The 10,009-nt window shown below is 43.3% G+C and overlaps 1 protein-coding gene across 6 annotated transcripts in view; it reads right to left on the bottom strand.

The window, feature by feature from the left end:
• Positions 1-10,009, bottom strand: part of FAM20B (FAM20B glycosaminoglycan xylosylkinase) — a 45,441-nt gene that overhangs the window by 35,013 nt on the left and 419 nt on the right. Inside the window, exons 1-2 of one of the 6 annotated variants that reach the window (XM_070267789.1) lie at positions 9,603-9,985; positions 2,503-2,775 (exon numbers count right to left, since the gene is read on the bottom strand). The exons of 2 other annotated variants lie outside the window; for them this stretch is intronic. The gene's annotated coding sequence lies outside the window, so the exon portion shown is untranslated. Of the gene's footprint in view, positions 1-2,502; positions 2,776-9,334; positions 10,000-10,009 lie in introns of those variants that run through there. 3 more of the 6 variants (XM_070267790.1, XM_001916737.6, XM_070267793.1) reach the window with 3 other exon arrangements.

The following is a 10,009-nucleotide window of genomic DNA, read 5'->3' as shown; positions in this document are numbered from 1 at the left end:
TATGTAATTTCACCCTGAGCTAAGTCTGATTTACTGCCCGTTTGTTTTTTAATAGGTAGTGACATTAGAGCATTGTGCTACATTGTTATTAGCTGCCCCCTAGAAATAAATGTGGTCTTTCCTGATGGTTAGTAGCAATTATTATAAGTAAAATCAAGAGCATTCAGAAATCTTCCCACTTAGCATTGTGTACTTTCATCTAAGAAGTCAAAACCGCCATTGGGGCCAGCCCCGTGGCTGAGTGGTTAAAAGTTCCAGGTATTCTGTTTCAGCAGCCTGAGTTCACAAGTTTGTATGCCGGGCACAGACCTACTCCACTCGTCAGCCATGCTGTGGAGATATCCCATATACAAAATAGAGGACGAGTGGCACAGACGTTAGCTCAGGGCAAATCTTCCTCACAAAACAAAAACAAAAACGAAAATGACCTCCAATACCAAATGGCATCAATACACTCGGGAATAAATCGTGAGTATCCCCAGAAAACCAGCCCACTCCTGCACTGCCACCCATTGCCCATCACAACAGCATATTATTCTTCTTTTTCATCTTCCATTGGGACTCTTCAACTAAAACAAAAACTAACACCAAATAATATCACTAATTAGGATCTACACATTGTTTTCCTTTCTCTGTGAATTCTCCACTTAAGAAATAGCTTCTTCATTCACCGGGCATACATCATTTTATTGTGCCTCACTTTATTGTGCTTCACAGATACTGCATTTTTTACAAATTGAAGGTTGGTGGCAACCCTGTGTCAAGCAAGTTTTTTGGCACCATTTTCCAACAGCGTTTGTTCACTTTGTGCCTCTGTGTCACGTTTTGGTAATTCTCGCAGTATTTCAAACATTTTCATTATTATTACATTTGCTATGGTGGTCTGTGATCAGCGATCTTGGATGTTACTACAGTAATTGTTTTGAACTGTGCCCACATAAGATGGTGAACTTAATAAATCTTGTGTGTGTTCTCACTGGTCCAGCAACCAGCTAGTCCCCCATCTCTCTCCCTCTCCTTGGGCCTATTCCCTGAGACACAGCACTATTGACATTAAGGCAATTAATAACCCTACAATGGCCTCTAAGTGTTCACGTGAAAGGAAGAGTCACACATCTCTTGCTTCAAATCAAAAGTTAGAAAGGTTTCAGCTTAGTGAGGAAGGCATGTCAAATGCCAAAACAAGCTTTAAACTAGGCCTTTTGCACCAAACAGTTAACCAAGCTGTATGCAAAGGAAAAGTTCTTGAAGGTAATTGAAAGTGCTACTCCAGTGAACACACAAATAGAAGAAAGTGAACCAGCCTTACTGCTGATATGGAGAAAGTTTTAGTGGTCTGGATAAAACATCAAATCAGCCACAACATCCCTTTAAGCCAAAACCTAACCCAGAGCAGGCCCTAACTCTCTTCAATTCTGTGAAGAACAAGAGGGACGAGGAAGCTACAGAAGAAAAGTCCAAAGCTAGTAGTGGTCAGTCCATGAGGTTCAAGGAAAGAAGCTGTCTCCATAACGTAAAAGTGCAAGGTGAAGCAGCAAGTGCTCACGTAGAAGCTGCACAAGTTAGCCAGAAGATCTAGCTAACATAATTAGTGAAGGGGCTACACTAAACAACAGATTCTCAACATAGACAAAACAGCCTTATACTGGAAGAAACGCCATCAGGACTTTCATAGCTAGAGAAGTCAATGCCTGCTTAAAGCTTCAAAGCAGAGGCCAACTTTCTTGTTAGGGGCTAAGGCAGCAGGTGACTTTAAATTGAAGCCAATGTCCATTTACCATTGTGAAAATTCTAGGGTCCTTAAGAATTATGCTATGTCTACTCCACCTGTGCTCTATAAATGGAACAACAAAGCCTGGATGACAGCACATCTATTTATTTACAATATGGTTTACTGAATATTCTAAGCCCACTGTTGAGACCTACTGCTCAGAAAAAAAAGATTCCTTTCAAAATAGTTCTGCTTATTGACAAGGCACCTGGTTACCTAAGAGCTCTGATGGAGATACACAACGAAATCAATGTTGTTTTCATGCCTGCTAACACAACATCCATTCCGTAGCCCATTGACCAAGGAGTAATTTTGACTTCCAAGTCTTATTATTATTTAAGAAATACAGGGGCTGGCTCCGTGGCTGAGTGGTTAAGTTTGCACACTCCGCTGTGGCGGCCCAGGGTTCAGATCCTGGGTGCGGACATGGCACTGCTCGTCAGGCCACATTGAGGCGGCGTCCCACAACCCACAACTAGAAGGACCTGCAACTAAGATATACAACTATGTACAGGGGGTTTGGGAAGATAAAGCAGAAAAAAAAAAAAGAAGACTGGCAACAGTTGTTAGCTCAGGTGCCAATCTTTAAAAAAAAAAAAAGAAAAATACATTTTGTAAGGCTACAGCTGCCATAGATGGTGATTCCTCTGATGTATCTGGGCACAGTAAACTGAAAACCTTCTGGAAAGGATTCACCATTCTAGATGCCATTAAGAACATTCGTGACTCACGAGAAGAGGTCAAAATATCAATAGTGACATGAGTTTGGAAGGTGACTCCAATCCTCATGGATGATGTTGAGGGTTCAAGACTTCACTGGAGGATACTGCACACGCGGTGGAAACAGCAAGAGAAGCAGAACTAGAAGTGCAGCCTGCAGGTGGGACCGAATCGCTGCAATCTCAGGACAGAACTTGAACGGACGAGGAGCTGCTTCTAACAGACGAGCAAAGAAGTGGTTTCTTGAGGTGGATTCTACTCCTGGTGAAGATGCTGTGAAGACTCTTGAAATGACAACAAAGGATTTAGCATATGGCATCAACTAAGTTGATAAAGCAACGGCAGAGTTTGAAAGGGCTGACTCCAATTCTGAAAGAAGTTCTGCTGTGGGTAAAATGCTATCAGAGCATTGCCTGCTACACAGACGACGTCTGTGAAAGGAAGAGTCAAGCTACGCGGCAAACTTCTTTGTTGTCTTACTTTAAGAAATTGCCTCAGCCACCCCAGCCTTCAGCAACCACCACCTCATCAGTCTGCAGCCATCAGCACTGAGGCAAGATCCTCCACCAGCAAAAAGATTACAACTTGTTGAAGGCTCAGATGATGGTCAGCATTTTTTAGCAACATATATTTTTAATTAAGGGATGTATATTGTTTTTTTAGATATAATGCTTTTCCACACTTAATAGACTACACAATAGTGTAAACATACCTTTTATATGCCCTGGGAAAGCAAAAACGTCCTGTGACTCACTTTATTGCAATATTCACTTTATTGCAGTGGTCTAGAACTGAACCCACAATATCTCCAAGGTATCCTGTATAAAATCCTGAGACAGCGGGGTTAAGAGTGTGTGCTCTGCATTCAGAATGTCTGGGTCTGAATGCCTGCTTTATCACCTCCTGTGGGACTTGGGAAAGTGATTTAATGTCTAACCTCTCTGGGCCTCAGTTTCCTCACACGAAAAACGGAATAAGAACACTATTACCTAACTCACAGAGCTGTTAACAATGAGTAACATTACCACACGTACTGTGCTAAAATTAGTGCTTGGACAACCTATAGTAATTGCTTGTTAGTCATTATTACCGTATCAAAAACCCAAAGATAACTTCCTGAGTGGAGAAGGAATGGCAAAGAAAATAACCCTCACTGGTTATGCTGCCTTCTGGGTTACACAGTCAGGGGCTGACTACTCGTGCGGCACTACTAAGAGTTTTAGTAGTCTCCTATCTCTGATGCGAACCCTTTCTTAAATTTGAATAGTATCTAAGACTGTAAGCAAGTGGGTACCTTCGGAGTGGGTACCACGTGAAGCAGAAGACTGGGAGGCTATGTCATTAATTTGACCAACCTGTTTCTCTTCTCTACAAAGTTCATTCTACCACATTTAATGTAACCGAAACAGATGGGAAGGATGAATTTACTCTATTTCACAAAAAAGGCTGAGACAGAATGCCCTTGACAACATTCTTCAGTTTGGAAAACTAGCTCTGTGTTTTATTTTTTATTTATTTATTTTTTGAGGAAGATTAGCCCTGAGCTAACTACTGCCAATCCTCCTCTTTTTGCTGAGGAAGACTGGCCCTGAGCTAACATCCACGCCCATCTTCCTCTACTTTATATGTGGGACGCCTGCCACAGCATGGCTTTTGCCAAGCGGTGCCATGCCCGCACCGGTGAACCCCAGGCCGCCGAGAAGCAGACTGGTCCCTAGCTGTTTTATCTTTTTAATTTTTTTTAAAGATTTCATTTTTTTCCTTTTTCTCCCCAAAGCCCCCCAGTACATAGTTGTATATTCTTCGTTGTGGGTCCTTCTAGTTGTGGCATGTGGGACACTGCCTCAGCGTGGTTTGATGAGCAGTGCCATGTCCGTGCCCAGGATTCGAACCAACGAAACACTGGGCCACCTGCAGCGGAGTGTGAGAACTTAACCACTCGGCCACGGGGCCAGCCCCAGCTCTGTGTTTTAAAGATGACAGCTTTGCATGTCCTAACGCTTTTAAGATAAGCCTTAAGAGTATCTTAAGTTACAGGTACAGAAAATCTAATTCCCATTGAGTCCAAAGTGGTCTAAGTGTTAGATTTTCCTATTTTCATTTCCACTTAAACATTTAATCAAATCTGTAAACCCAGAATCCCTTACGTGAAGCCCTCTAACAGTTCCCTGTGATAGAAGCTAACTAAAATGATCACTAAGCATTAACGAAGCATTAAGGTAGCCTTTTTCCTGGGCGTGAGAGTAAAAATAAAACAGACAATAAGAGTGTCTGAAAAAACTTCAGTTCCTACAACCTGTCCCATTTAAACCTTGATTTAGGGCAACGCTCTAACCCTCTTCCTCAAAAAATGAAAAGCAAAAGTCTTCAGCTCATATTGCTGGTGAGATTTGTTCTAAAAAACCAACACAAGCAGTATTCGCTATCTAGAAATTCTGTGAAAATGCTTAAGAATTTGCATTCTGTTTCAAATGGGCCAGGTATAATGAACTTTCCTAGGTTCTAGGTGTTTCACTGCTCAATTGTCAGTATGTAACCACCATTTAAGGCTGTATTACAGAATGTAATTCCTATATAGAGTGTAAATACGGAATTTCAAATAATACAACATTTTCCTTCAGATTTTCATCTTTACTGTTCAGTTCACTACAGTTCTTGGAAAAGTATATAAGCTTTATCCAACAATAACACCTCACATTTTTAACCTTATCTTCTGGGGTGTGTCATGGTGACAGGCCACGGATCACTTTAGAAATAGTAGAACCCCAAGCAGGTCTATGCTGAATTATGGTTGAGTAGCTTCAGGCATGATCCTTTTGTTATAACATGAATATAAATACATACACACATCTATTCTTTGGCATGTCTGGCTCCTCTACTACACTGAGTTCCTCAGGACAGGGGATATGCTTCTCTCTGTACTTCCAAGTAAACTAGCACAGTGCAGGGCACATGGGAGGTACTCGATATATGCCTGTTGAATGAAAGGAGTGCACAGCAAGGGAGAGAGACCTCTTTTAGTCATAAGAATTTCTTCAGCTCTTTGGTATAAAGAAGGGCTCTTTTTATAGACACAGGGAAACTAAGTCCTGTAATGAATTCAGTTATACAGTAAAAAATGCAGAAATATCAATTATGTATACCAATTTTATATACTCAATTTTAAATTGCTGCCTTCTGTATACCCCGCTTCCACCTCTCAAGGCAATTCCTACTGCCAACCTGGTTCCTGGCACTGGTTGGGATTAGGAGTAAAGACAATCTGGAAATGCTAAGAGGAAGATTGGAGATGGTCCAAGACACTGCCCAAGAATGATACAAGACAGGGCCGGAACCAGATCTTCAAGTATTATTGGCAATGCTTTCTGAAACAAGAACCAACACTAATACTTCCATATGATTTTCTTTTTTCAACAGAAAGAACCACAGGAACACAAACGCACCTATACAGAGTGCAAGTTCATTATCTAAACCAAGGATCAGAAACAAGAAATGAACAAAAGGTCTCTGGGCAGCCAAAATAGTGCTTAGAAAGTTCATCCACTAACAGAGAAGAGCAGGCAGACCCTGGCAAAGCCTTTGTAGCTGTTTTACATCCAATTTCAGGAAGCAGTTATCTGGGCTGCTATTCCACAGAAGATCAGAAGCTGCACATTCAAAAGAGGACAGCAGGGACACTAACAACAGCCAAAGTACAGCTTTCCCACCTCTGAAGGAAGAGGTAGATTGACTATTAAAAGCAGATTCAAGAATTCAAAGAGCAGAGGGGGCAAACAACCTACATGTTTCAATGACCTCAAAGCCCTGCTCAATTACTGTCAGTAATGGATGCTAGTAACCATAACCTTGAGTCAATAAAGAAAGGTTAAACTATACTGCTTAAAAAGCAAACAAAGCACATAATACAATGTAGAAACTTTTCTACAAAAAGTATACCTAAAATAAGAATTTTCGCTCATAATACCTTATTCTCTAACAATAGCAGATAAATGAGACACTGCTACATTCCTACAGCAGAAAGTCAGCATTTGAGAGCACGGAATGATAGACCTCACTGCCTCACCCTGTACTTAGTTCTGTTACACACTGATAATTGCCTACTCCTTGACCTGCTTTGATAATGTACCCAAATTAAGACCCTTCCCTCCACAGGCTTGTTACCTTGCCAAAAGTACAGGCCTCCAAACAAATACCAAAGCTCCATATCTCTTTTCTGCATCAGCCTCCCTTCTTCTCCCATACTGGGATGAGAGATGCACCAAGACTCACCAGGTCTAGAGCTACACCTTTCCTCTTTTGCTTTTGGATAAGAAAGACAAAATCACAAGTGGGATCTTTGCATTATATTCTCTCCTAGATGCCTCTAACGGTCATGCAACAGTATAAGTTGGTCAGAAGCTGGTTTCAGTTGCAAAGTAAGGTCTTCTGTATCCCAGGTCTGCGCTAACAAATTCATTAGTCCTTGGGAGTTACAGAGGGAGCCTAAGGAAGGAAAAGAGGGAGAGAGAAACACATGCATGTGAAAAGTGGAGCTGCTGGAGAAGCCCTTCAAGGAGGGATAACTCCCTTCTCCCTCTCGCAATATAAGGGATGAGAAGATGGACAGTCAGGGTCAATGATACCAGTGTGGCCATTACCAAGAGATCTAGTTTTTCTATTTATGCAAAAATCTGACTACCAATCCAAGTGCTCAGTTAGCCTAGCCAGAGAAGGCTGCAAGAGCAAGAGTGCGAAGCTGCACCCGACCAGAGCACCAGAGGCTGCTCCGAGGCTGCAGGTGGCTAGAACACCATATAATCACAGAATCAAATCTCAAGGCAGCTCCAGCAAGTAACACCCTTTACAGATACCCATCTCAACAGCATATTTTCAACAGGAATCTGAAACACATTTTCTTGGCTTTTTTTTTTTTAACAAAAAGAATTAAACAATTTAGTATATGTGCTAGCCTATTTCCCCTTCCCTCATACTGTTTTCCATTCATTCATTCAACCACCAAATATTTCCTGTACATCTATTATGTGCTACGCACTGTTAGGTGCAGACAGAAAACTACATCATCACTATTACAACAAACTGTAGTATCTCATTGGAACTGTGCTTCCCACTCCAATCTATAAAACCACCTGGCACTTAGTCCCAGAGAGACCTGACAACAGCTTCAGAAGACTGTCTCCTTTTTATTGTTTGCAACTGTGGCCACAGAATACAAACAGCAGCTTCCTGCTTCTATTATGAGATTGTAGCAATGACCAAGAGACAACCACTGTGCCTGCTATTTTAAAAAGTTCTCAATTCAAGAGCCGAAGGATCTGGCTTCAGGGTTTACACCATTGAAATGATCGTCGCACAAAGTGTAGGAAGCTGAAGTCTGCCCTGCAAGTAAAGGAAACACAGAAAATTTCACTTAGAAATGCAATTTCTGAATTTCACTTAGAAATTCAGAAAAGATAAAAAGCAGAAGCTTTAAGGCTGTGTGAAAGAGTTGGAGTCTACAAATGGAAATCAAGGGAATGGACTAAAAGTCAAGGAATTATCAATTCAACATAAAATAATTCTATGACATAAAGGATTAGATGATTAAAAAAAAAGTGATTTGTTTGTTCCCTAATTCAAAGTAGTCAGAAAGAAAAGCAGGGCATATGTTTTCAAGTTTTCATTCTTCAACTAAGTCATAGCTATTTTTCTACTAATTCCAGAGAAACAAACAGAACAAATCAATGTCACATTTTCACCAGCCACATTGCAGGAAAGCTGTGAGCTCCAAGATATCTTGATCATCTTTTACCTCCATCCATTTCTATCACTGTACTTTATTGTGGTGAGGCTGAAAGTCTGAATTACTTGCTTGCGCCTTCTTATTTTCCTTTGATAGATACTTTCAAATGTGGAAGGCCCTCCTGTTGACTGATTCCATTGTATGGTTCTAGAGGCCAAAGTGCAACAATTTCACAAACTTCAGAAAAGTTATTAATTTAACACAAAACATTAATTTAGTTTTAAATCTACCTTAGATTGGCTCCGAGTCTAGGCAAATAATTTAGCATCTTTAACACTGCACCTCAGTTTTTCAAAGACAGCTCTTGACAAAAAATAACATATGTGGAAGTGCTCTAAGGTTTAGCTCCAAGGTCCTGCATAAACTCAAGGAATGTTTGTAACACAGAAGCACAGTGAGGTCTGTAACCCAACTTAAAAAAAATCAACCCCGGGGCTGGCCCGGTGGCCCAGCGGTTAAGTGCGCACGTTCCGCTTCGGTGGCCCGGGGTTCGCCGGTTCACATCCCGGGTGTGGACATGACACCGCTTGGCAAGCCATGCTGTGGTAGGCGTCCCACATATAAAGTAGAGGAAGATGGGCACGGATGTGAGCTCAGGGCCAGTCTTCCTCAGCAAAAAGAGGAGGACTGGCAGCAGATGTTAGCTCAGGGCTAATCTTCCTCAAAAAAAAAAAAAAAAAAAAAAAAACCCCAATGAAATTTATGCATTAATTTACAACACAAGGAGGACAGGAATAGTTAGTAAACAGCAATCTTAACTACCAGACGACATATTTACAAAGTCCTACAATTTAAAAACTAAAAGATCTCACACTCCTAATTCTTTCTTTTCAAGGTGAGAAATCAAACCTCCAGAGGGAAACTGGCTGGGTGGGAATGATACTGATACCCGGCGCTAAACTCAAGTCGCAGCATCAAGCATCTCTCATTTCCCCAAATTATAAACTTCTCACCCATCCAAACAATGATATGGCCATTTAAAGGACTAATAGTTCTCTAACCACCAACCATGCCCTGTCCCCTCCACTTTCTCTCCAACATCCTTCTGCCCCTTCTCTTCCTACCAGGAGACATGCAGGTAACAGAAGCACGATTAGAATGAAACTCTTATCAGCTCCCACAATCAAGGACGCAGCCTGACAACTGCTCACGTTCATTACTGATGGCAACGTTGCGGTTCGCACTTAATCGCCGGGCCATTACACCCGGAAATGAAATCTCAAGCGCAACGCACTTCGGACCCCCTTATCATTTCCCTAAATTGCGCCCGACTGCGTGTGCGGGGGGCACGACCCCGAGCGCACAGCGGACCCCCGGGCAGGATTACCCCACCTCCCGCCTCGGGCCTGCAGGTCACTCGCGCTTCTTGGCCACGAGGCGGGCCCGCGATCCTCCCCGGGCCGCCGCAGCGGGCGGCACCGGGGCCAGCCGCCTCCGGGGACCGCGTCCGGACGCGAGGGTCGGTCTCTAGAAGGAGCCCGGGCGGCCCCACGCGTCCCCAGGTAAGGCCCGCGCCTCGGAGGGCCGTGGAGGCGGCGGCCGAGGCCGCAGCCCCTCAGCCGCGACCGCCCGCAGGAACTGCCTCGGGGCCAGCGAGGTGACGCGCGGGGCCCAAGCCGGTCTCCGAGCCAGCGGCGGGCCCCAGTCGGGACCCGCCCGCAGCCGCTCGGGGACCACTCCGGGGCCCGGCGCCCGGCCCCTCAGGGAGGCGCCCCGCCCCCAGGCGCCCCCCGCCCGGC

The sequence above is a fragment of the Equus caballus genome, chromosome 5 (genome assembly GCF_041296265.1).
Source record: "Equus caballus isolate H_3958 breed thoroughbred chromosome 5, TB-T2T, whole genome shotgun sequence".
NCBI lineage: Eukaryota > Metazoa > Chordata > Mammalia > Perissodactyla > Equidae > Equus > Equus caballus.
This window is presented reverse-complemented; position numbering and strand designations above follow the sequence as displayed.